The sequence below is a fragment of the Varanus komodoensis genome, unplaced genomic scaffold (genome assembly GCF_004798865.1).
Source record: "Varanus komodoensis strain SLA01 unplaced genomic scaffold, ASM479886v1 scaffold65, whole genome shotgun sequence".
In the NCBI taxonomy this organism is placed as follows: domain Eukaryota; kingdom Metazoa; phylum Chordata; class Lepidosauria; order Squamata; family Varanidae; genus Varanus; species Varanus komodoensis.
Window position 1 is genome coordinate 2217936 of NW_025336284.1, and position 27135 is coordinate 2245070.

Consider the following 27135-nt stretch of genomic DNA (forward strand, 5'->3'; position numbering starts at 1 on the left):
AGGCTTCCATTGGCACAAATGGATGCTTTTTAAAAGCCTATAGCAGCACAGTGACATATTTTTCAATGGTATTTGCAGTGTTGGAGAAGGAAGTTTTATTCTTTCCTTCCACAACAACACATTGCATGGCATGCAGCAATTAGGTTGGTTGTTTAAAGCTGGAACACTGAGGAGGTGTATCACTCTTTGGGGGATCTAAACCCTCAGAAAGAAAGGGTTAATCATTTGCACCCCAGCAGTCCCCAAATGCCCCCTAAATTGTAAAGAGGCTTTTTAAAAAGCGTCCAGAAGGACTAGTGATGTGCTTTTTAATCTGAAATACAGTTCTGTAGCAGGAGGATGGGGAGGAGGAAAAACCCTTCTATCTCCAGTCCACGTGAAGAGTTTTTCATCTTGGAAAAGCTCCGATCAGCTCTTGAGCTAAGAGACTTCCTGTAGGGACAGGGAACAAAGACTGAAGAACTGGGACTTGGGACCTTGAGAAGAATGACTTTTCTTTCACTCTTTTCTGTTTTTCTCTAATGAGTATCTTATAAGCAAGTGAAAGTCTGTTTACTTAGGAATTACTATCAGAATTCATATCAGAGAACTTGAAGCCATGTTTGAAAAATACAGATACTGTGAAACAGCTTACAATGCAGAGGATTTGATCTGTACATTCAGGTTTGTGAGAAACTGGAAGGGACCCTTGGGAGCACCTATTAAGATTTCAGTGCCAGAAGATTAGGATGCATTTCTTGCTTCTAGTGGATTCACCTTTTCTCTTGACACTACACAATTGTTCCTGTCAGATTAGTCATCCCAAAGAGTCTTTTAGAATGGGTGAGACAACCTGAAATCTGAGACACCAACAAATGCCCTGGAAACTCCTGTCTTACATTCAGTGTCATTCTCCTAGTTGCATGAACAAGTTCCAAAAATGCTGCTCATATGCATGAATCAGATTTGCGATTTTGGACAGCAAAACAGATACATCTTTGTCAGAGTCCATTTCAGTCTTTAGACAAATGTCTTTAGTACTTTTGTTTTCACTTATTTAAAGCAACACTTGGTGCTGTTTCCTCAGTTTGACCTTAAAAAGATGTAAAAAGCCACTTATTTTCAAGGTCAATGATCATCTTATTCATTTATTTATTACATTTCAGCTCAGAGGCTCTCTGGGCAGTTTACAAAATAAATAATAGCACAATTATTTATAAATAACGTATAAAACACATATAATTAAAAACACAACAATCCCATAAAGAAGTACCATGAAACAATAAAGCAGAATACAAAATCCCCCACCACCTTTGCAGCTGAAGCTCATTCATAGGTACAGTAAAATATGGTAAAAATGAGAGTGAAAATCTATTATAATATCAGGTAAATAAATAGGTTTTCACCTGGCACCAAAAGGAGCAAGTGTGGGTGTTAGGTGCACCTGTTTGGGGAGCTGATCCCACGACTGTCAGCTCAGGCAGGGAGTCTGATGGGTAGGAGCTACTTCCTAAAACATTCCCTACCCATACTGTCTGCTCTTCCTTTCATATAAGTTAACTATCTAGTTCAGAGCATGCATCTGCTTGACTGTGAGGAAAAATTCCTAGGTTCAGAAAAATACAGTAGCTCAAAATAAGATTATCCCTACTGTTGGCCACAGAGACAATTCTGGGTGCCCTGATTTTCTTTTCTCTTTCTCCCTCAAGTGCTAAACTTAATGAAAGAGTTTTAGGTATTCTGCATCTTGATTTGGAAGGACTCCCTCTGCTGCAGGCAGAAAAATGTCTTGGACAATTCAGTCTACATTTTTAGCAGCTTACCCTGAATCAGTATTCCCACACATCCACTGCCATGGTGAAGAATGTAGGAGGTCACTTTACACTAGGTCAGATGGATTGTCCATCCAACTCAGTGTGATTGACTCAGAATGGTTTTCCAGGGTCTCAGGAGAGGGACTTTTTCACTAGCTTCTAGTAGGCCCATTTAACAGTAGAGAATTGAATCTTAAACAAGCAAAGTTTTCCCACTGTTTGCCCCTTCTTCAAATAAGCCTGGCTAGTTATCCCAGTCTTTTCCAAAACAAGGAATGAAACTGGCTTCCTTTTTGCCCCTTAATTTGTAGACTGGAAGCGGCTTTGGCTGCAGAAATCACTATGTCTCCTGTGTACATGGACCTGTGCATAAGATCACATGGAGAAAACACACAGGGCTTCATAGGAGTTCTGGGGCCGAATAAGTAAACATTGGAATTCCTCTTCTATCCAGAAATCCTTGGATAGTGGGTAATATCCACTATAATATCAGCTTCGGCTGATTCATCAGCTGCACCCCTATCTGGAGAATGACTGCCTTGCAACAGTGACACATGCGTTGGTGACTTCCCGTCTGGACTTCTGTAACGCGCTCTACGTGGGGCTACCCTTGAAGATGGTCCGGATACTTCAATTGGTCCAAAATAGAGCTGCCAGGCTGCTGAAGGGGACTGGACGTTATGTTCACATGACTCCAGTTCTCCGTCAGCTTCACTGGCTTCCCATTGAAGTCCGGGCCCAATTCAAGGTGTTGGTAATGACCTATAAAGCCCTAAATGGCTTGGGTCCTGGTTACCTGAAGGAGCGCTTACATCCTTATATGCCCAGCCGCCCCCTGAGATCGGCGGGAGAGGCCCTTCTCCGGGAGCCCTCCGTGAGAGAAATTAGGAGGGTGGCTACTCGGAGGAGGGCTTTCTCAGCGGTGGCGCCTAAGTTATGGAATGTGCTCCCCAGAGAGGTCCGCCTGGCGCCGTCATTATTTGTTTTTCGGCGCCAGGCGAAGACCTTTTTATTTAAGCAGTATTTTAAATGTTAATATTATTGAATTTTATTTGGCCAGGGCGGCTTGTTTTATATGGTATGTTTTATATTATATATTTGTATTTTATTGTATATATTTTAAAATGTTATTTTAATTTTTTGTTGTAAGCCGCCCCGAGGCTTCGGCGAATGGGGCGGCATAAAAATGTTTTAATAAATAAATAAATAATATAAAAATAAATAGTATAAAAATTAAAAAATAAATAAATAATCAATCCACACATTTTGTGGGTGTTTATTAGACCTCTCACAGTTATGTGCAGCTTATCCTAAAGTTAAAAAACTGAGAAAAAATGTACCTTCAGTAGGTAGGTAGGGAAGTAGATTTGATAGCAGAAGTATAATAATTATGTTTTGCTCTTGTGGATGTGTGTCCTCTGTGTGTGTGTGGTTTTTTTTCTTTTCCAAAGGATCATTATTCTGGAATGAAGGACAGATGAAGGCAGATGAAGGACAGGAGGGTGAACTGTTTCTGGAGGGAAAACATGAACTGCCTGAGGATGTGGATGAGGGTCCATTGTCACAGCCACAAGCTGGACCAATTAGGGACTCAGAGTGCAGAACAGAGGTGCAAGCCCTTCCACAGCATCCCTCCTCACAGGGACCAGCCCTCAAAGGGTTCATAGGCAAAGCTTTGGTTAAAAGGGGGCAGAGAGGGGTCAACATTTTTATGTATGCTCGGAGATTTGTGTGTGCTTAGATTTCCTGTGTAGAAAACTCTTACTAGAAGTGCTGCAGTGACTATCTTGCTTGGGAGGGGATGTCCAGGTCATGACAGCAATTTCATGATAATGATTTTTTTTAAAAAAAATCTGTTTGAACCATCTTGAATATTGTATAGAAATAACAATACTTGGGATATACTGAGATGTCAGTGCCATATTAATAATATATACCTCATGATCCCAAATTAATTGGGCAATACAAGATGACCGATGTCCTTCATTTCTTTATTTCTAAGAAGGAGTGGTGGCTTTGGTTGAACACATCTCAAGTTAGTTTTCATGAAGCAGTTTCCTTTAGGATTCATGAAAAAAGTACATTCATTGGGATTTTGTAATATGTACAGTATATGCAATTAAACTGAGTTGATTAATTGGTTAAAAGCCAAGCAACTAATGAATTTAAAATCCTTAATCAGCTGACAGCTGTAGTGTACTGCTCAAAGACTCAGAAATAACAAACTTGGATCAAATTAATGTTAATTTGCATGTGAAAAACCAGTCTAGGCCCCATCTGGAAAATAGAAGGGCACCTTATAATTTGCCCAAAGGGAGCACCAATTTGTATATGCTAAATTATATGCATATATGTAAAATTAGAAATAATTATCATAAATTAAAAAGAATTGTTTGTGTATATTCTCTCTATATATATCCAAACACATGCACACTGTAGTGTAGAAGTCAATTACCGTACCTGGTCACTTGAGTACTTGTTAGTTGTTCAGGTGTCCATTGTTGCTAGGCAACAGTTCTTACAGTTCTTTATGTTTAAACTAGACTTGGGCAGAATACTTTTTCAAACAGAGAAGGTGCCTGGCAGTCTTTCAAACAGACTGTCTGCTCATATAAGAAAAAACAAATGGTCATCCTAGCCAAGCAACAGTGTTAAAGTAAAACAAAAACAAAACACATGGCACCACCATTATGACATTTTTCTTTTTCTTTTATGTCTCCAAAAAAGAATATCATCTTATCTGCTGAGGTAGTTCTGTATCCTTTATGGATCCCGGGCCATATTCTAATTGTTGCCAATCGCAGCTCCCCAAAACACCTCAAAGGTAGTTGGCCAGAGGAAGGCCACAAAGGAAAAAACCACAGCCACACTGAATTTCCTGCTCAGAAGGGGGGGGGGGACAAAATGAACTTTGTGTAACCCACAACTACTACGCTAGCCTGACCTCCAATACAGTAATCAAAGGGACAGTGGAAACAGGTTGTAGCCACCATGAAAGTTGCAAATGTGCAGGGAGTAAGAACAGGGCAACTGTGTGAACCTCGAGCAGATAAGAAATAGACACGGGAAATGCCCAGTCCTCAACAGAAAAAAGGCTCTTTGAAGCTAACACCAGGGAAGGGTGTGCATACATCGATGGCCAAGGTCCTGCCACTACCTAAGACATATTTGATATCAATATAGACATGACATTGAAGGTATGACATACCTAACAATATTTAGTATTTGAAAGCCAGTTAGATTTTAGACTGTTTGAATTTCAGTATTCAACATTCAATATCTAAAAGCCAACAAATTATTCTATTCAGTGTAAGAAACACATTTGGATATTCTCTACATATTATGAACTGGTTACTTTTAAGTGCATTACTTTATATCCCATTTTTTATGTTCCTTTGTTAGCCCCCTCTCATACTCCTTGCTCACATATAAGCAACACATCAAGGGGGATTGGACTGCAGCCATGGGCCCTTCACCTAAAGCTCTGGAGACTGGGCGGCACATGAACCACGCTTGTACAGTTGTTGTTCTATTTGTATTCCCATGTAACAGAGTGGCAAGTATTCTTACATGGTTCCTAGCTTGTATCATGTTGCATATCAGACAGTATAAATGCAAACTGGAAAAACAGAATTTTGTATCTCAGGTGTGGGAGACAGATGGGTCAGCACAGCCACTTGTTTTCTACTCAGCCCTAACATTGTTTCTGCCACCAGCACCACCCCTGAAATCCAACAATTCTGTTAGGAAGCAAGGCATGAATTAGCGAATCCATACCTTGTTTCTGAGCCACATGAGGTTCCTGGCAACTGCTTGGTGCACCGTTGGGAGCATGGTGCAGTCCTTTCAAGCAAAGGGTTCACAATATATCAGTTGTTGGAATAGAAGCCAAGCGATGAAAAGGAGGGAAAGAGGCCAAGAAGGCAGATTAAAGCCTCAAATCATTAAGTAAATATACGTATCTTTTACTGCTTTTATTTGATAATGATTAATCATGGAACTCATTTATGTCAACTCATAACTCCCAGGCTAAGCAAAAGTATTTTAATTGTGTGCATTTAGGCATAAAGGCTTCCTAGCAGAAGTTAAAATTCTGAGTTCTCAGCAGTGTGTTTTGTATAATTAGGTAAAGTCTTGTATTCAGAAATTGGTGGGTTTGGGTATAGTTCCTCTTCATATAGTGATGATTTTCTGGGAGCAAGCTTTTACAGATGGAAATGAGTCCTAAAATTATAGAGAGGAATGGAACTATAATTACACTGGATTTTTATTGTTATAATTATTCAGAGGCTGCATTTGTTGAAATGTTTGGTATAAAAGAAAAGGCTCATAGTTTGTAAACCCTCCTGCAAAAATAATGTTTATTTTGACTATTGGAAATTGAATTTAACTGTGCTTTTAACATATCAGAAAGATGTGAGAGACTTATGGCATTTTAAATACTAACACATTATGTAATAAACTTTTGTCATCTAAAGTCCACTACCATTCAGTAAGGCTGATCTGAACATTAGTTCTGGACCAAATAGAACTGGAAGTTCTGGAGTAAACTGATCTGGCAGCCCTGCAGATCTAATGCTTGTTTGCCAAGTACCTTTGAGATTTGCTCTTTATAAAGTGGAACAGCAAGCAGTTCTAGTAAGGGGTCCTACCACAAATGCTCCAAATCATGTGATACCAAAGAGCCGAATATGTGGGCCTGCTTCATATGAAACTCTCATCTTTGTCTTAGGGAGAAGCAGTGCTTTTTTTGTCATAGAACGCACCGGAACAGCATTCTGGAACGTTTTTTCGATGGATTTTCCAAGTTTTAAAAGTAACTTTTGAAAATTTGATGTTTGGTCCATGTGGATTTGAATCTCCCTGTCGAGCGTAGCAGGTTGGTGGCAAAATTATTAAAACGTGCGTGTGGGCTGCTTGTGTGTCGAGTCCGATACGTGCGTACTTTGTCTGCGCTGGTTGTGATGGTGCTGCTCGGCTTGTGGCACTGCTCGGCTTGTGATTGGTTGTGTGGTCACACACTGAGTGCAGACAGTGACTGTTATGTTTCGTTACACAACTGACGTGTGTGGGTGTGTGTACAGTGATTGACTACATGTGAAATGTAAATAATTTCTTTATTTTAAAAAAGCATTGGTGAATTGAAAATCTTTTTTTAATTTTTAGTGTAAAAGTGTGACCCCAAATTTAAAAATGAAAAAAATTACTAATTACTTCTCAACCACTGGTTCTGCTAATAAAAAGGCCAGAATATTAATAGACGCAACGACTGAACACAAAAATACTAACAGCAGGGAAAGGAGTGGAGAAGATTTGTCAGACAAAAATTGGACAAAACTTTGGAATTTACTATGAACATTGCCTTAAATGTAATAAATTAAATTTATGTTAAGAACTGAATATATAATTTTTTAAATAGAAGATTAACAAGTTGTGAATTCCGGCACCTTTTTTCTTACAAAGAAAGCACTGGGGAGAAGCGATCATGCTAATACTCTGTTCTATGAAGCAATCTGCTGAGTGTTGCCACTTTGGCCCTGCGTACCTTACCAAGTTGTCACCCTACTTTAGAAGAGCTTCTGAATTCCCACTCAGATTTCAAAAAAGCCATGTTGGGGCGAACACTCTAAACTTCCCTGCACTAAGTGCTTTGACGCTCAGATACAAAGGCCAGAGTTAAAAAGTTTTTGTGATATTCCAGAGTGTTCATTTGTCATTTGTCTTTATTTACTCCATTTACTCTGCAAAGTGAAATTATTATTATTATTATTGAAAGTTTAAAGGAACAGGGAATCCATTAGGAAAAACAGACTGTAGTTTGTGACTTGTTTAGAAGGAAGCAACAACATAAACAAACTCTTGACAGTGCAAGAGATTTCAATCTGATCATCTGGAGATGTATGCCAGGAAAGAAACTGATCATAAGTGAATTATCACCCAAATTTGAAAAAAGAGTCATCTCCTGGACATTTGTAAAGATTAAAGTACCATACTACAACCATGCCATTTTCCCAGTGACTTCTCTTGATTGGCACATATAAAGACATACAGTATGCTTTTCTGATTATGGGGCAGGGGGATGAATAAGTATGTAAACATTCCTCCCATCCCCTGAGAAACAGAAAATTAAACTGTCTTCAAAAGTTGTGTTTTGTGCTGGAAACTGCTCTCTTGGTTAAAATTTAAAAACAGTTTTGACTTCTTAGAAGAGACCTGGGCATTGTACGGTCCACGGACCACATCCGGCCCAATGGCTGACCCTGCCTGGTCCGCATGAGGTCACTGGCAAATTAAAAGTCAATGCAAATATATATCATCGTAATATAGATGCAAGCAATACAACTGTACTGCTTTTATTTTGAAAGATCTGCTAAACTGAATTGAATTTATTGCTTTTCATGAAATGTTAATGTTAATGTTTTTATGCATATTCATTAAATAGTGTTGTTCTGTGCTCCACATTTTCATTGTATCATTGTAATGTTTCATTTACTGTTTTTATAGAGATATATATTGAGCAGAGCTGTATGTGTATTGGTTCGGCCCTTAACTGTCAAAGTTTCTCATGTGGCCCCAATGGAAAATTAATTGACCACCCCAGCCTTAGAAGATGAAAGCCAGTCTGCTCTGCAAGACCATCTTGGTATTTCTAACATATCATCTGCTCCACTATGGGAGCAGTCCGCTTCGTGCCTCTTGCTCGTGATAGACCTTGAGACTTCTGGGTTTTTAATCTTTGAAAAACAGCAACATAAAAGAGAGATTTTCCAGAAAAACAGCAGGCACCCATCTAGCAATGCAGCAGGCATCCGTATGTGCAGCTGATGTAAGTGCACATCTACACCTCTCTCAATAGGCAGATAGACATGTTACCAAGGCAGATGCACTCCTTTAATCTCGTACAGTATGCCAACTCACCTTGAACACTTGAAGTAGGCATGCATGAAGTTTAGTTCCAGGTGGCCAAGGCAGAGTGTGTACATATGCAATGAGAGGAAGATGTATCTCTATGTTTCAGGGTAATATTCAAATTTAAGCAAATAGTGCAAATTTATGCAAATTGCACTAATGATTCATATCTCTCAGCTCCAATTTTGCCCAGATGCTTCAAGCACTTTTATAGAAGCTCAAATCCCCATCTGACTCACCTTCTGTTTAAGCCATTGAATTGGAAATGTGTTGGAAGGTCAAGTGGAATGAGTTTTCTAGTGCCACAGTACCTTACTTTTGATTAAGAGATCAGCAAAGCTAAAATATAAGATTTTTTTAAAATTAATATGGAAGAAATTGAAACTCAGCTATTTATTCACCCAAGCTGAGGCCTTGGAGAGATTTACTTTTAAAAGGCTTGGTTTGAATCCCTGTGCATCTGTCTATGGTAATGCTAGATGATGATCGCTACTGTTCTTTCTTTATCTTCTTTTTAATTTGTGTCAGGCTTAACATTAGCATCTATAGAGGAGGAAGCATTGCTTAACCCTCTCTATGCTGGCAGCAGCTGTACCCATTTAATTTAGCTGGTGAGAAATTTTTGATAACAAATTACTAAAATCTATAAATTTCATCTTTGGGAAAGAAAGAATTTGAAATTAAAAAGAATATGGCAGAAAGCAAGCCTAACTGCTTTGCTCACCCCTCTCTAGAGCAGAGTCTTTTATGGATCAAAATATATATTCATATGTATATACTTATATCTCTCACACTGTTCCAAGGCTGTGTTCTGACAAGATGAAGATGAAAACACTATCAGCTGACATTAATAAAGTAGATATCCCACAACTGGCTGCAATGATCACAAAAGCACCAAGCAGCTTGCATGGGATATTGCAGATCAGAGGACTCTCAGGCCATGGTCAACTGCAGGAAACTCTCAAGAGGTTTTGAATTTTGCTTTTAAACAAAAGTCTGACTTTTTAAAAAAGATCCTCACTTGGGGGGAAATACCATATTTTTCTGTGTATAAGACAATACTTTTTCTTAAAATATTTACCTAAAAATGGAGGAGTGTCTTATACATGGGGGAGCTGAGCGGAGAACTGTGGTTGTGAAACTGCCGATACCTTATCTCTGCAAACTAGCCTCATGAGCAAAACTTCTGATTGCAAAGACAAGCTAATAGGTTTCCGCCAATCATGAGCCTTATGTAACTGACGTCAGCTGATGCTGTGGAGAGCGTGTAGCCAGTGCTCAGATGAGATAGGGAGTGGTAATGTTGGAGGGTTCAGAGACCATAAAAATGTCAGAAAACAAAAAAATAAATAAATACTGGTACCGGTAAGCAAATGTCTTACTCTGCAAAATTTAAACTGGATGTAATCAGTTATGCAAAAGAACATGGAAATGGAGCTGCAGAGAGACAGTTTGGACCTCTTCTCAATGAGTGTATGACCAGACAGTGGAGAAAACAGGAAGAACAACTCCTTAAGATGCCAAAAAAGAAGGCCTTGAGAGGAAAGCCAGCAAAATGGTTAAACTTGGAGCAGAGGCTTAAGACTTGGATTTTGGAGCAGTGTCAGAGTGGTTCATGTGTGTCAGCCAAACGTAAAGTGATGAAGAAGAAACCAATGATGCAATAGAGCTGAATAAAGTGATTTGCTCAGAGCTAAGTGTGATGCATAATATCATAGTACTGGTATGTAAATGCTGCCTAATCATTAAATAAAAATGTCTTCTATTTAGTGTTCAAAATATTGATTTCTGAATTTTGAGTAAGAAAAGTGGGGGGCATCCTATACATGGGGGCGTCTTATAGATGGAAAAATACGTGATGATCTTGAACTCTACACAGGTACTAAGGATGAATAATCACAGTGAAAGTTGTCTGCAGTCACACAGAGATTGCACCTGGTTTAGGGAGGGTTTACACTAAGGACAACATGAACAGAAATAGTGTATGGCCAATCCCAAGACATAGGCATGAGCGGAAAAGAGGAAATCAAGGTTACCCAAGTGAACATTTTGTTTTGCTTCAATGTACAAAAGAATACGGGCATAATTCTACTCAAATGTACTCAAATTCCTGTCAATTCTAAGGAAACTATGGTGTCTTTGCATCTGGCTGTCATTTACTTTTATATCTTAAGGAGTTGACAGGTTGCCAGAAAAAAGAAAAAGAAGGGGATGGGGAGGGGAGGGGAGGGGAGGGGAGGGAAAGTTATTTTTGGTGTTATTGTTACTCCTGGCTGATGCTTAAGTACTATGGATACCTGTTTATTGAATCTACTCTGACAGAGTCAGATGACTGTATGTAGCCCACCAGGTTTGCTCATTAAGTAACAACATGGTGGGCAAATGAATATGATTACAAATGACAAATAGAAGATGCCAGTCAGTCAGTTCTAGTAGAGCCTATACTGGGATGCACAACCTTTTGGCTGTAAACTTTCTGGCTATTTGGACTGCTACTTTAAGGGATGAGGAATGCAGCAGAGGGGAAAGAATAAATTGCATCTAGATTGCTGAGGAAGGGAACTTAGGAGGGTTCAAGGCACCCATGGAGAGCATAACTAAGGCCTTGCAGTTATATTATAGACTGTGCACCCCACCATATGTCATTGAAACGTTTGGGAGGGGAGAAATGCCTGCCCTATTTAGCTTGTCATCCATTATAAGAAAAAGAGCCCTACAAAGCGGTTCCTATATTCCAATAAAGTTGCTGGCATGAATCGATTTGCCATACTGCTGTTTCTGCATTTTGGTTGCCAGTTGGAGGAATGATGGAATTCAGTTCAAGTATCCATAAGTCTGATTTTTTCACATGAAGGACACATCATTCCCTTCCAGCATGGGCTGGAGATTAAAGCATCCTTATTCTTTATTATAGCTATATAAAAGTTGTTTCAGATCAAGGAATGCTCTCCAACATTTATGATTTCTCCACAGCAAACATACCATTTATCTACTCAGTTGGATCACTGGCTGCCTTTATACATTTTAAATTGGTGTTGTGCTAGTTGCTGTACTGTTCCATTTCTTTTGTTTATTTCTCTCCCTCCCCTTTTGAAGAAAAAATTAGGTGGAACAATTTACATGAAAGAGTTTATTTAATAAGACCAGCTGAAGAAAGCATATGATTTATTTCTAGCAGCATAACTAAAAGAAAAAAGAAAAATATCTTATGTGCTTGATCTGTGCTAATAGTTCAGATTCAGTCATGACTGCAGAAAGACAGGATCCTGTAAATTCATGATTCTATAAACAAGTAAACAGACTATTCTCATTTAAGCAAACTATTTCATTTGATTCTTTCTTCACTCAGGGCATGATCATGGTGCATTTCCTTCATCCCTCTGCAATCCACAGAAGTAGAATATTTCAGGTATTTTGCATGGATACAGCGAATATGGACATTGGGCTCATACACTGCATTTGAGCATATGTAAGTTCATTGTACTATCCCTCAGAACATATGACTCTATGAAGGGATGGAGATCTTGGAGATCCCCCCTTTTTTTTCTTTCAGGACCCACAGTTGAACAATAAAAATTCTATAGCACCTTTATCCTGGCACATTCACAAAATTTTGTGGGATTCTAGATAGCAAGATCTTCCACTCATAATTGTTCTATGCTTTTCCACCACTTCTTCCTACAGAAAATCCATTAAAGAAACTGTTGTGTTGTTCAATGGGTTTCCTCACATGAGACATTAAATGCGCTTTCATGACCATTCACTCACAGAAGTTTGTGTAGTCTTTTCATGATAGCATCATCCTCCAGTGGTTGTTCCACATCTTTTAGCTGCTTCTCCTGCTTTTCTTCTGAACAGGATAAATGCAATACTATTTTAATATATTTTTGAACTTGTGACAAAGCTGTAGTATACTTTGTCATAGCAGAATGTTCCGCTATACATCGGAAGAAGGGATATTGTAGGTGTTGTGATGTTGTGATTTATGAAGCAGTGAGAGTGTTGCTTGGCATTGCCTCACTTTGTCCTTCCTGCCTTTGTCATTTTATACTGCTATTCTACATGCTTCTAAAGGGCTGTGATGGCCATTGTTCTCCCTGATTCTTTTTGCATGGATGATCTCATTTCAGGACAATATTAAGGTTGAGGGAAGGACACGGGTTTTCAGTGGGCTTGGGCAATTAATGGATGAGAGGTCCACCAATTGCTCTCCCACCCTCCTGTTTCTCCTCATGGATTCTTATTCCCCTACCCACCCATCTTGCAAATGGACCCTCCTCTCCTTTCCCCAGAAGAAAAATACATTCTGTTGTATCTTTTTGAAGCTTCCTCTTTGCCTCCCTTGCCCCCTTGCTGAAGAAATAATTAGCTGAACTACAGGAGAAGTGCCAGGTGACTGAAGAAGGGCTAATATTGTCCCTGTCATCAAAAAGGGGAGAAAAGATGAACATGGGAACTACGTACCAACTGGACAGCCATCTGAGTGGGATGGTGTAAATTGGTGTCCTGCAACAGCAGGGAGTTGAACCCAGTGGCCTTCATGGCGCCTTCCAACACTACTATTCTGTGAGTTTGTGATCATGAAAGGACAGCAAATTATTATATTATTATGTTGTATTATTGTATTTTTACTACTAGGAAGATGGAGAATATTTCTGCAATCAAAAATTTGTTTCCAAGTACAAAATATGTGTGTGTCACATCCTTTAATTATAAGGCTAAGAAGCTGTCCACTTTTGTTTTTGTCTACAAAATATAAAAGTACAGACCTTACCATTTCCTGTTTCTACAAGGTTTCAGACTGAAAAGGAATAAACAAATTGTTATTTATTCATATATGGCTTCCATGTTATTAATTTGTTCTGTATTAAATTTAGATCCCACCAAAGTGGTGCCCGAGGTGGTTAGAATCTCCCTGAATTCTCCATCATCCACGATATTATCACTTCGTACCACTCTCATTGTCCTTTGGAGGGGGGATGCCCTACCACAGAAATATTACATCATCACATAGAATCACTCTCAGGGGTTGGGGTAGGGGAAGTCTGTTACTATTGGCTGCCACCTCCCACCCCACCCCAAATCTTCCCTCATATAGCTCTCAGAGCTTTAGGGAAAACAAAATAATAAGGTAAACTCACTATTGGTAGTTGTCATATTTCTTCCTAAATTCCCCATTAAAGAAATGTTACATATTCACAAAAATTGGTCTCAGAGGATTTTAGACTAAGAAAAATAACCGACAGTGGACAACGAGTCCTCTCTGAATTATACCACTCTCCTGGGGTGGCAAGGGGACAAGCTGCTGAATTGTCCCTCCTTGTCTGCCACCTATCAATGGGCTTTCAAGATGAGGAAGGCAGTTCAGCTGAATGTTCATATACACACTCAGAAGAACCAAGCATGAAAGCTTTTCCTACACTGCATCTTTTATGTTGTAGATTAGAAGTTGGACCCTCCCTTCTCCACCCACAGCACAGTACAGCAAGGCAGGTTAATATGCTAGTTTTGCAAGTTCACATTTTGTATTCTTTACATGCTTATTTTATATGTGCACCTGCATCTCCAACCTATAGTCTGAAATAGAGCAGTGTAGTCCAATCACCAGATCATTTTGCTGAATATATAAGGTGACCACAATGTATGGCTGTGCACTATTTAAATTATGCTTATAGCTATTTCTTGAATATTTTAATTAGATTTAATGTATCTTTTAAGTGTCATGGTAGGAATGACAAATCATGATCTATCATCTTTCTGTCTTGCTATCAATTTACATTAGGAATAAGAAATACCTAGGACACATCTTCAAAACTATTCTATTCTGTTACCAGGTGGGCTTTGATTGATTTCATAAAACAGATTATGAACTAATTATATATAGATTGAAAACCATCTATGAATATAATGAAGATATCTTTGGTATGAAAAATCTCTCACTAAATGATCTATATAGATTTTTATTTTTTTCAAGTTATTCCAGCAGGATTTTTTTAAAAACAAATGAGAGACAAAAACTGTATGCACTGAGATGTCCTGTTGAGGGCAGCAAACATTCAACATATATAATCAAACACACATTGCTCATCTTCTGTATTTAGTTTTAAGTTATCTAAAATTAGCCTGTGCTCCAAAGGGCTCTTACATGAAAGGAAGTTCCACTGAAATCACATGGAGTTTATCTCCAAATTAATATGTTTTAACAACTAGCAGTCTGAAGCTAATTTGAAACAGCAAAATGGAAAAGAAGGGGGAGAGAAATGAAGAACTATAAATACGAAGAGTGACTATGGAATCTTTGATCATAATATTGGTAGCTTATGTCTTCCCAAAATCTTTGATCACAATATTGGTAGCTTAAGTCTTCCCAAAATCTTACATAAACTATCAGTAAGGACAAATGTATACTAGACCTACTTCTATTAGGCTGTGTACCTGCATTCTGGAGCAGGACTGTGTGTCAGTACTAGCAGGAAAGGGAGGAGTATGAAGACTGGTAGAGGGTTTTTACTAACCAATCCACATAATTCGTAATAAAAACATGTTTCTGGGTTCTCATAATGCAGCAACCCATTGTGGATCTAACAACCTCTAGAACAAGTCATGTGTTTTCAGGCTGGCTTGTTGCAAATAGTAAGCTATCCTGTGCAATATGACAACCCACCATGATGGGTGATCATGTCATATGAACTTAATCAATGGGCAAGTTTGTACTCAAGCTGGCAATAGGCCAGGATCCATGGTCTGTGCAGCCCCTCCTTCATCCTCTTTCCCCTTCAGTCCTCCATTGGCAATTCAGGGTGCTGGTGGACTGCAGGCCAAACATGAGTCAGCAGTGTGACGCGGTGTGATGTCAAGAGGGCATCCCTTGGGTGCATAGCCAGAAGCATGTCATCTAGATTGAGAGAGGTATTACTGCCACTCTATATAACTCTGGTGTTCCTGCAGATGGAGTATTGTGTTCGGTCCTGGACCCCTCATTACAAGAGGAATATAGCAAGGCTGGAATTGGTGCAGCAAAGTGCCCCAAGAATGGTGACTGCTTTGCAGGGTAAGCCATATGAGGAGAGACTGAGGGAACTGGATCTTTTCAGCCTTGAGAAGAGAAGATTCAGAGGGGATCTGTTGACAACATATAGGTATGTGAGGGGGTGTCACGCGGAGGTGGGTTATGACCTTTTCCCCCCCATGGAGGACAGCAGAACGTGTTCCAATGGAGCAAAGTTCAGGGAACCAAGTTTCAAGGTGGATGGCAGGAAGCACTTCCTGACAGTTAAGACCCCAGAGTATGGAATGGGCTTCCATAGGAGGTGGTTGAATCCCCATCAGTGAGTGTGTTGAAGGATAGGCTGGAAATGCTCAAGGTAAGCATGTCATGAGTGGAACTGGCTGGATCCAGGGGTCAGACTAGATGGCCTGAGAGGCTCATTCTGATTTGCTCTGTTTCTATGTTTCTATAGAACTACCGTAAGTCGCGCAGTTAGTTACACAACTAACATTGCATCAGTCGTGCTGCAGGTTCTTCTTGATGATGGACTAAACATGAAGATATATGTGAAAGCTGACTCTCGAACATTGGGAAAAAAAGAAAAACTTTCCAAGCCCTCAATTAAAGAAAAACATATTCCTCCTCTTCCTTGCAATTAAGGAGATACGTATTTTTGTGTGGATGTTGGTTCTGCATACTAAGAAATAAATGATACCTAATGAGGACCAATGTTGCTAGGAAACCTAACACCTGTCTTGACTATCCTACAATGACAACCACAACAACAACATGTACTTGGAATTTTACATATTAAGAGTTTCTGTTCTTTTTCCATTTGTAGAAGCTCTGAGAATGAATACAGATCCAAAGTTTTTATGATACTGAACCAAAATGGGGGGAAATCCATACCAAAAATCATCTCCCTGTATATAGCTCTCAGACTGGTTATATTCACAAAAAGTCAGACACATTATGCTATTGTGTTTGCAGGAAATGTTTAGTTAATGATTCTGAACAGATAAAGATACAACCAATTTAATTTTGAGGTTCAGTATACTGTTTAACACTTAACAGGGGCAGATATATTCACTCATGGAACTGTCAGAAAATCTCAGAATTGCAGAACCAGCACATTTGGATTCACATTCAGCAGTTTATTGGCAGGCAGGAATCCCCAGGAATTCCTCTCTAACAGAGAAAAACAACAGTGCTGTTGGGTAGCCAGTATACTAAATTGGCTATGAGCTTCCAGAGCATATGCAGAGTTTTTATAAGTTGTGGGTCATGTAAACAGTTTCAGGGCAGTGATGAGATTCTGAATGGATGAGAAGGTGAGGACAATGGGGAATAATATAGAAACACTGAGAAATCATTATAGGCATCAGGAAAAACACCATTATCTATTGAAGACTTGAGTAGCAGATAAATAAAACTATCAGAAGTTACACAAATCTAACAGGTTTAAAATGTATTTTTTGCAATCAGAGACACAAAAATCCTTAAGACAAAGTATGAGCTGCCTTAAGACAAAACGTGAACTGGCTAGGTACTTTTAGATTGCAAAGAAGAGCAGCTGCCCTATCAGCTTACAACTGTTTTGGTGCTGTTTTGGCTAGGAGCTTGCCTAAAAATGGGTGGATTTTTCACATGCTTTGTCCAGAGACTGGATCACTTTTTTCTCTTTCTCATGCAGAATCTGGGCTGGGTTAAAAAACCCATCTTCTGAATCCTGAGTCTACCAACTTGTCATTGCAATGCCACAACTGAATGGTTGGAGGGGAATGCATGAAACTCTTGGGTGGGTGCATGCATGTGTGTGTGTGAGTTCCTTATCCCAATTCCTATGAGGCTACTTTTCCCCTTGGGTTAACAGGAACTCTGCTCCCCATTAGCAATATTGCCAAATATTGTCAATGCACCCTAACAAGGCCCCACATTCACAAAGAGAGTCTTGGAAACTGCAGGGTGTGTTTTACACCAGAATTTTAAAAAAATGGCAGTTAAGACAGCCTGTTCTTGCATAGGCCTTCTTTCCATATCTAGCCCATGCACATTGTGGGATAGGACAGGCAGAGAAAAAAAACTGCAAGCCTTATTGATGATGCCACAAATTTCCCTTACAGCAGCCTAATGTTTGCTGGTGGGTGAGCCCATTTGTCATCCCAAGGATGTTGGCAGATAGAAAGACAAAAGGGCAAAAAACCTCCTAAAATTTGTTGTGTATTCATCTAAACACCCAAACATTGGTTCTTTGGTTGAAATGTGTGATAGTTCAGCTTTGTGTGTTTTCACGATGAGTTTGCATGTGGGCCAATACCATCACTGTAGATTAGAACTTGTGGGAAACTTAATGCTTATTCTCAGAGAGCACATTTTTCTTTAGACAAGGCAAGGCCAAGTTCAGCAAAGTTTGCTTTGCCATGTTGTGTGCACATTGTGTTGACTGGACTGATACAACAGCCCAGACATTTTGAGACTGTGCTTAAGTGACTTGTGCTGAAAAGACTTTACATCTTCTTGCCCAGCTTTCCAGAATTTCTTCCCCAACTAACGTTAGTCTTCAGAATATCCTGATGGCAGCTGAAATGATTTTGTGTCTACTATAGGCTTCTGTGAAGTATGTAAAGGTCTTTTCATTCAGCTGTTTTAAGCTGTACTTTTCCAGAAACAAGAAGAACTGTGTCATCCATTGCAGCTGAGAAACCAACCACATGTACAAACACATCAGAGGAAAAAGTCTTCCCTTCAGCCCTGGGAGAAAGGTCCATATGATGTCCTCATGCTACAATCAGGGACCAGGGACTGTAGTGGCAGTGATGGAAGGAGCCAGAAGCTGCTGAGTTGCAGTGTAAGAAACCTCTGAATCTGCTATAATAGGGTCAGAGGGCAGGATGATGTGCTGGCAACCTGTGCCCTGTAGAAAAGGCTGATTTCTAATAGAATCCATTTCTGTGTCGAGGCTTAATCCTTGCTTCAAACCACACGAAATAAAGGACTCAAAAACCAGACAAAGAATGGCTCAGTGAGAGGCAAGGGCACTCTAAAGCCTCAAGTCCAAGGCAGAGAAGACTGAGTAAGGTATGGACAATGAAATCTTAAAGAATAGCCCAAAAGGCAAGCCAAATGACTGTCATGTGTACCAGACAATTGCCTCACCTCATTTTGCATCCTAGCTTACCATTCATTCTTCCCAAGTCCGCTGAGCAGAAAGGATAATGGCCTCAGATAGAATATTCTTCATTGTAAGGGCCTCAACTGAGATGAGGATGAAATTCTCAGGGTAGCTTGGTTAAAAGAGGTCTAGGGAGTGAAAGAAACCAGGCCTTGGAAAGACTGGGAACTTGACTGCAGGCAGAAAGAATGGAGCAAGGGAGAGGTGAGGTAGCATATCCCTTTGGTAGCGGTCTTAAGCTAGGAACTGTGTGAGACTACTGTGGTGCAACCTCATCTGGCACTGGATTTCCTGCTGCCTGACAGAAGCGAGAGGGCTAAATAACTTCTTAAGAGGGCTAGTGATTTTGGGGTTGATTATCTTGTAAGTGGGACTTTTGATTTTGCTGAATTTCAAATTGTTTACCCTTTTGCCTACCCTTCTGAGCTCTCAGGAAACATGCACTCCCTATTGAGCACAAGGACTCACAACACATCAATTCACCTTAGATTTACAGCCTCTCCTGGGAATGGGAACAGCCTTTTGGGAAAGAGGAGGAATGGAGCAGGATTCATTTCAATTAACTCACTGGTGTCAAATAGTGGGACTAGTGACAAAGAGGGGATTGTTGGAAAAATCCAAATAAATCTTTATAGAGAAAAGTTACTTATGTGGCTTTTTGATATACAATTAAACAACAGTATCCCTGATCCTGTTGCCCAGAAAGAACTAGAACTTTTGGACAAGCTCCACATACCTGGGAAAAGCAGGCAGCCCTGGGGGCTCCATTATTCATGCATTTCCTCACAGAATCAGACAAGGCATTGGGGAAGCTGCACTTCCTTTCCAATGTAAAAATACCTAGGCAGCCTACATTTGTCTTAAGGAATTCTTTATCTATGATTGCAAAACCCACAACATTTTAAACCTGTTAGATTTCTGTAACTAACTCCTGATTGTTTCATTTGTTCTCTGTTACCCAAGCCTTTGATGGGTCATGATGTTTTTCCTGATGCCTGTGGTGATTTCTCAATGTTTCTGTACTTTTCCCCATTGTCCTTCCCTTCTCACTTATTCAGAATCTTATCACTGCCTTGAAACTGTGTATGTGACTCACAACTTATAAAAAATTTTGTCTGTGCTCTGGAAGCTTGTAGTTGGTGGGTGTATTGGCGACCCAGCAGTGCCACTGTAGGTTTGTCTCTGCAGAGGGGTTTTCCTGGGTGTTCTCACCAGTAAAACTGCTGAGGTTCGAGGCAATGGCATCTCCTGTGTGAATCCGAGCATGCATTCTCTCAGACATCAATTCTGAGATGTGGCTTTAAATCTGAACTCCAAATTCATTCCCCAATATCATGCTGCATTCACATAACAATAATTATAGTTTATGAATCTTTTAGAAACAAATGAATTAGCTTAACAAAATGCCTAAAAAATGTCTTTGAAAATGCCAATAAACTTGGAAGATGGCTTGCATTCAAACTAAAGAAAGAGAGATCAATTTTTAAGCTGAAAGACAGGACAACTACAAGTACAAAGTGCGTCAATAAAGAAAATAGTCAAAGACTTCTTTGCAAAATTATATCAAGCTAAAGAAGTATCAATTGAGAAGATTCAAGGATATATACAAAAGGAAAATCTACCAAAGCTGCCGGAAAATCTCAAAAAGATATTAAATGAGGAAATAACAATGACAGAGATAAGTGAAGCGATCGAGAGGCAGAAAAATGACAAAACCCCTGGCCCAGACATACTACCAGCAGAGTATTATAAGTGCTTTGAAGAAATCCTAAGAGCGCCATTTAAGGACATATGTGATCAAGTATTATTAGAAGCCAAAGTAACAAATATCTGGATTGAGGCAAATATTATTCTAATACCGAAAGAAGACATGGACTTGATGAAGCTTCAAAACTATAGACCAATATCACTTCTAAAGGTGAATTACAAAATTTTTGCCTCTGTAATGGCAGAAAGGTTGAAGAAATTCTTAACAGACTTCATACACACAGATTAAAATGGCATTTTACCTAAGAGACAAATCAGAGATAATGTGAGGACTATCCTGGATATTTTAGAGTATTTTATGAACTACAATCTGAAAAACAAATGGCATTGTTGTTCTTAGATGCACAAAAGGCATTTGATAATGTCAATTGGCAGTTTATGAAACAGCAATTAAAACAAATGGAATTTGGTGAAAAATTCATAAATGCAATAACAAGCATCTACCAAAAACAGATTGCTAGGATAATAGTTAATGGAGAACTCACAGAGACTATTCAAAAAGCCACAAGACAAGGATGCCTTCTATCACCATTGCTATTCATACTGATCTTAGAGGTTCTCAATAGAAGTATCAGAAAAGATATGGATATTAAAGGAGCCAAAATTAAAGATGAAAGCTATAAACTTCAAGCATTTGCAGATTACTTAGTTTTTATCTTAGACGACCCTTTAGTCATGGTACCTAAATTATTAAAAAAAAAAAAAAAAATAGAAGACTATGGAGAAGTTACTGGGATGAAAATAGAGAAAAGACTAAACTATTAGTTTAAAATCTTACAAATGAGCAAAAAACAGTCTTGACAGAACAAGTAGATCTCCAAATAGTCAAAAAGGTTAAATATTAGGGAATTTTCCTAACAGCTAGATGTGTTACACTGAAGGAAGACAATTATGTTAAACTGCTTAAAGAGATTCAGAAGGATTTGGAAAAATGAACTGACCTACAATTATCACTGTTGGGAAGAATAACTATACTTAAAATGAATGTATTACCTAAGCTTCTGTTCTTATTCCAAACAATTCCTATAAAAATTGAGAAAAAGGTTTTTGATAATTTAAATATACAAGTTTTGAGATTTATGTGACAAAAGAAAAAACCAAGAATCAAATTAAAAATACTTCAGGAAGCTAAAGGGAATGGGGGCTTTGGTTTTCCAGATTGGTTGTTGTATTATCAAGCATGTGTTTTAATGTGGTTAAAAGAATGGATAACTTTAAGAAACAAAAGAATTTTATATCTTGAAGGACATGATTTGCAAATGGGGTGGCATGCTTTTTGTGGTATGAGAAATGTAAAACTCATGGGTATTTCCAAAATCATTATATTAGGAACTCATTGATTTTGGTTTGGGAAAAATTAAAGACAAAATTTTATACTAAGATACCTAGATGGCTTTCTCCTATGGAAGCCCCTGTATATCCAAATGCTTTGAACTTTAATAAGATTGTGAGTTATAATGATATTCTTGAGAATGATGGAAGAATGAAATCAAATCAAGAACTACAAGAACAGGGTATTGATCTTTCTTGGTGGCACCAAGTGCAAATACAATTGAGGTATGCTAAAGATTACAAATGTATGGATTTTACAAGGAAAAATGTTTGATCAAATAATTTTAAAATCAGATGAAAAAATGATTAAAACATTGTATAGCTTTCTCTTAGATATGAAAATGGAAGATGAACAAGTAAAGGAAACAATGATATCATGGGCACAAAATTTTGGATATAATATTGAGTTGCAGAAATGGCAAAAGTTGTAGGAAAGAAATATTAAGATAACCTTGGCAACCTCATATAAAGAAAATCTTTATAAAATGTTTTATAGATGGTATTTGTCACTGAATAGATTAGCAAAAATGTTTTCAAATATGTCAAATAGATGTTGGAAATGTAAACAAAAGCCTGGTACCTTTTATCATATGTGGTGGACTTGTGATAAAGCAAAAAAGTACTGGGTTAAAATACATAGATGGCCTGGGGAAATGTTGCAAAGACATGTAATATTTAAACTGGAACTATTTTTGTCAGGCATTCTCCCTGATGACTTTGACAAACAAAGTATATATTTCACTTTACATGTAATCACGGTGGAGAGGATTGTATTTGCACAACACTGGAGAAATGAAGAAATGCCGACTGAAGAACTGATTTTAAAGAAGATTCTGGATTGTGTGGAAATGGACAGACTGACTTTGTCTCTTGAGGAAAAAGAAGACACATATTATTACCAAACTGGGGACTTTTTAAATCAATGGCTAAAGAAGTGAGATTATACCTAGGGCTGAAATATACTGTACATCAATTGTAAAGATAATAAGATAATAATCCAGTATGTCTGATGTCCTTTGCATGATCATTGTTTTTATTGGTAAAAATAATAAAAACTTGAATACAAAAAAAAAACAAAAAAGAAACCAAACAATCATTATAGTTCACATGCGGTGAGACAGGCCTTGTCTGTCTCACTGCATTTAACATTGCACTATTTTGACACTTGAAAAGAAAAGACATTAAAATAAGCAGCTCTGTCATCAACTGCATTTCAGTTGCTGTCCCAACAGAAGAGATCAGGAAATATGAAGATAAAAATACCATAAAATGGAATTACATTCAATCAATAAAACACTCCATATTTTTATGATTGAAGTTAGTTTTATGTGCAAATATGTGTCCTAAGCAATCCAATCCTCATCACATGGCCTACAGTATTAAGGTCATGAGAATAAAGACACTAGTCTAGTTCTTTTCACTAATGCGTCTTGGCAATAACATTTCATAATGTAGGTGGGGTCTCATGTATCTGAATGCATCTCAACACCCTTATTTTCCTATAGGAACCTCATCCAGTAGAGAGAAGGTTAGTTGAAAACATTTTGCCCCGATACTTGGCTTTCTATGAACTGGTTTGTAAGTTGTTTGTGGAAGCATGAAGTCATATGATCTCCCACCCTGGGGTAGCCACCTCTAAATTATCGCAAAAAAGGAAGTGTATTACCACAAAAGAGGACAGTGATTTGCACTAAATTTGCACAGGATCATTTATGTATGTAGATGTGCCAATAGAAATAATTATAACAACTGAAATTAACACTTAGTACATCTCATCATAGTGTGGAAGCCTCTGGCCAGGCAACCTCTGTGCCTGCCTACCCACTCTGCTGTTGTGCTACTAACTGTTACTGGGTAATATTTCTTATGGTTATCTTCAAACCAGAAATGCTCTTCAATTTCAAAGCAGTTCCCTGGAAGCCCTTCAGAGGGAGGATTCCCCTATGTAAAAGGGAGCCCATGGCCATAACATCCCATCTGTGGTCTGAGGTTGGACCACATTGATACTGGTTTACCACTGCAGTGGGAATTAGGCCACAATCTTAAAATCTAGAACTCCCTTTTGTGTTCCCATGTATTAATTCAATATTAATAGACATTTCTTTTTTCCTGAGCAGGAGGTGTTATGTATCATATTATCACTTTGTGTTAGAGAAACACTCTTTTCCACTGACCTGAATGAGAAAACAGTAATTCAAAATGTGCATGTGGTTTGAATTTTAGCCCAAACTGGAGTTTGATGAAGATGTGTGCTTCCAGCCATACCGATGCCACAGGAAAGTGACATTCAGAAACCTAGCTAGGCTTTTTCTGAATCCTATAGCAAACAGCAGGCTGCCTATTACTTCATATAAGCTGTTATACCTATGATGCATTGCATCACAATATAGACCTAACTTACCTCACAGGGTTCGAATGATAATATTGAGTTATGTGTTATCTTGAGTTCCTTGAAGATAATGTGATAAAGAATAAATAAAGATAAATAAAGATAAAGATAAATAAAGAAGCCTGTGCACATACAGACACATCAAGGCTTTTTCTGTAAGCTATGGTCTACAGAAAAAGGTTAGAACTTTCATTCTATGGAGTTTGAATAAGTTTCTAGGGGCAGAAGGTGTGGGGACCATTGGAGAGCAGCCAACCTTTGGCTTGAATGTCACAGTCCTTCAATTGTGCCAAGAGTATTAGAATGAACCAGCTAGTAGAGATCTAATAGATTAGGTGGGACTGAGTAGATATCACGAGAATCACGAGCCGGATTCCACTATTGATTCAGAGGTTTTAAGGGAGACACCAACGCTACCGTCTGGTCCAGAATTATTGGATGAATTTCAGTTATTTCGGCCCGATGATGTGGACAAGGTGCTTGGACGAGTATGTCCTACCACTTGCCTTTTGGACCCTTGCCCGTCTTGGTTAATAAAGGATTCCAAGCACGGGATTGGAACCTGGATCTTGGAAGTGGTTAACGCTTCCCTGAGGGAGGGTCGGGTGCCTGCCCCTTTAAAGGAGGCGGTAGTCTGACCGGTCCTGAAGAAGGTGTCACTGGATCCAGGGATGGCCACTAATTATAGACCAGTGGCCAACATCCCGTTTCTGGGCAAGGTGTTGGAGCGGGTGGTGGCGGGACAACTCCAAGCAGTCTTGGATGAAACTGATTATCTGGACCCATTGCAGTCCGGCTTCAGACCCGGGTACGGTACTGAATCTGCCTTGGTCACCCTGTACGATGACCTGTGCAGGGAGAAGGACAGGGGGAGTGTGTTCCTTTTGGTTCTCCTGGACCTCTCAGCGGCTTTTGATACCATCGACCATGGTAGCCTTCTGGATAGGCTGGCGGGATTGGGGGTCGGAGGCACCGCTTTGCGGTGGTTCCGCTCCTATCTCAACGACCGATTCCAGAAGGTGGTGCTGGGGCACTATGACTCTGCGCCATGGCAGCTTTGCCATGGAGTACTGCAGGGGTCCATTTTGTCCCCTTTGCTGTTCAACATCTACATGAAACCGCTGGGAGAGATCATCAGGAGGTGTGGGCTGCGGAACCATCAGTACGCTGACGATACCCAGCTCTACCTCTCGTTTTCCACCAATCCAGGTGAGGCAGTGGCTGTACTGAACCGGTGCCTGGCCGAGGTAATGGGCTGGATGAGGGCCAATAAACTGAAGCTCAATCCAGACAAGACGGAGGTCCTGTTGGTTGGCAGTTCGGGCTTCGGAGAAGGTGAATTGAACCTTGTCCTGAATGGGGTTGCACTCCCTCCTAGGGACAAGGTCCGCAGCTTGGGAGTGCTCCTTGACCCGGAGCTTTCACTCGAAGCTCAGGTGACAACAGCGGCGAGGAGCGCTTTCCTCCAGCTTCGGCTGATTCATCAGCTGCGTCCCTACCTGGAGTACGACTGCCTTGCAACAGTGACTCATGCGCTGGTGACTTCCCGTCTTGACTTCTGTAATGCGCTCTACGTGGGGCTACCCTTGAAGACGGTCCGGATACTTCAATTGGTTCAGAATAGAGCTGCCAGGCTGCTGACGGGGACTGGACGTTATGTTCACATGACTCCAGTTCTCCGTCAGCTTCACTGGCTCCCCATTGAAGTCCGGGCCCAATTCAAGGTGTTGGTGATGACCTATAAAGCTCTAAACGGCTTGGGTCCTGGTTACCTGAAGGAGCGCTTACATCCATATATGCCCAGTCACCCCCTGAGATCGGCGGGAGAGGCCCTTCTCCGGGAGCCCTCCGGGAGAGAAATTAGGAGGGTGGCTACTCGGAGGAGGGCTTTCTCAGCGGTGGTGCCTAAGTTATGGAATGTGTTCCCCAGAGAGGTCCGCCTGGTGCCGTCGTTATTTGTTTTTCGGCGCCAGGCGAAGACCTTTTTATTTAAGCAACATTTTAAATGTTAATACTACTGAATTTTATCTGGCCAGGGTGGCTTATTTTATATTGTGTGTTTTAAATTATTATGATTATTTTATATGTATATTTTAACTTATTGGTTTTATTTATTGTTGTAAGCCGCCCCGAGGCTTCGGCGAATGGGGCGGCGTAAAAATGTTTTAATAAAATAAATAAATAAATAAATAAATAGATATGCCCTAGAATTCTACCCTACAATTGAAATGTACTCAATTTTGCAGCCTAAGAATTGAGTGACAAAGTTTTGGGGGAAGCATTGCAGACCAGTGTGAATCCTTTCACATGCATGGTGCCATATAGTCCTTTCTCTGTTAATGCTTCTGGAACACCTAAAGAATGTTACCTTGTTTGTTTCATGAATTAGAAATATTTTCCTGAAACATAATGAATGGGTTCACACTACCCAAAATCCCATCATGAGTAAACAGCTTTGGTGGCTTGTTGTGTCAAGCAAATCAGGACCATTTCCCACTCAGTGGCTTGCTCATATTGACAAGCAACTACCTTGGAAACCTGTGATGTGCCAGAGGTTGTTGCATTCACAGTGTGCTGTTATGTTATCCAAACCTGGGTATCTGACCACATTGTGGCTACTGGAAACCAGCCAGCAACTCACCTGCCAAGTCTTCTCAGGTCACCAGTAGTGCCAGTCACCCTACAAGTGCTCCAGTTACACACATTGTGAATCATATAATCATAGAATAGTGCAGTTGGAATGGGCCATGAAGGCCCTTGGGTCCAACTCCCTCCTGTTGCAGGA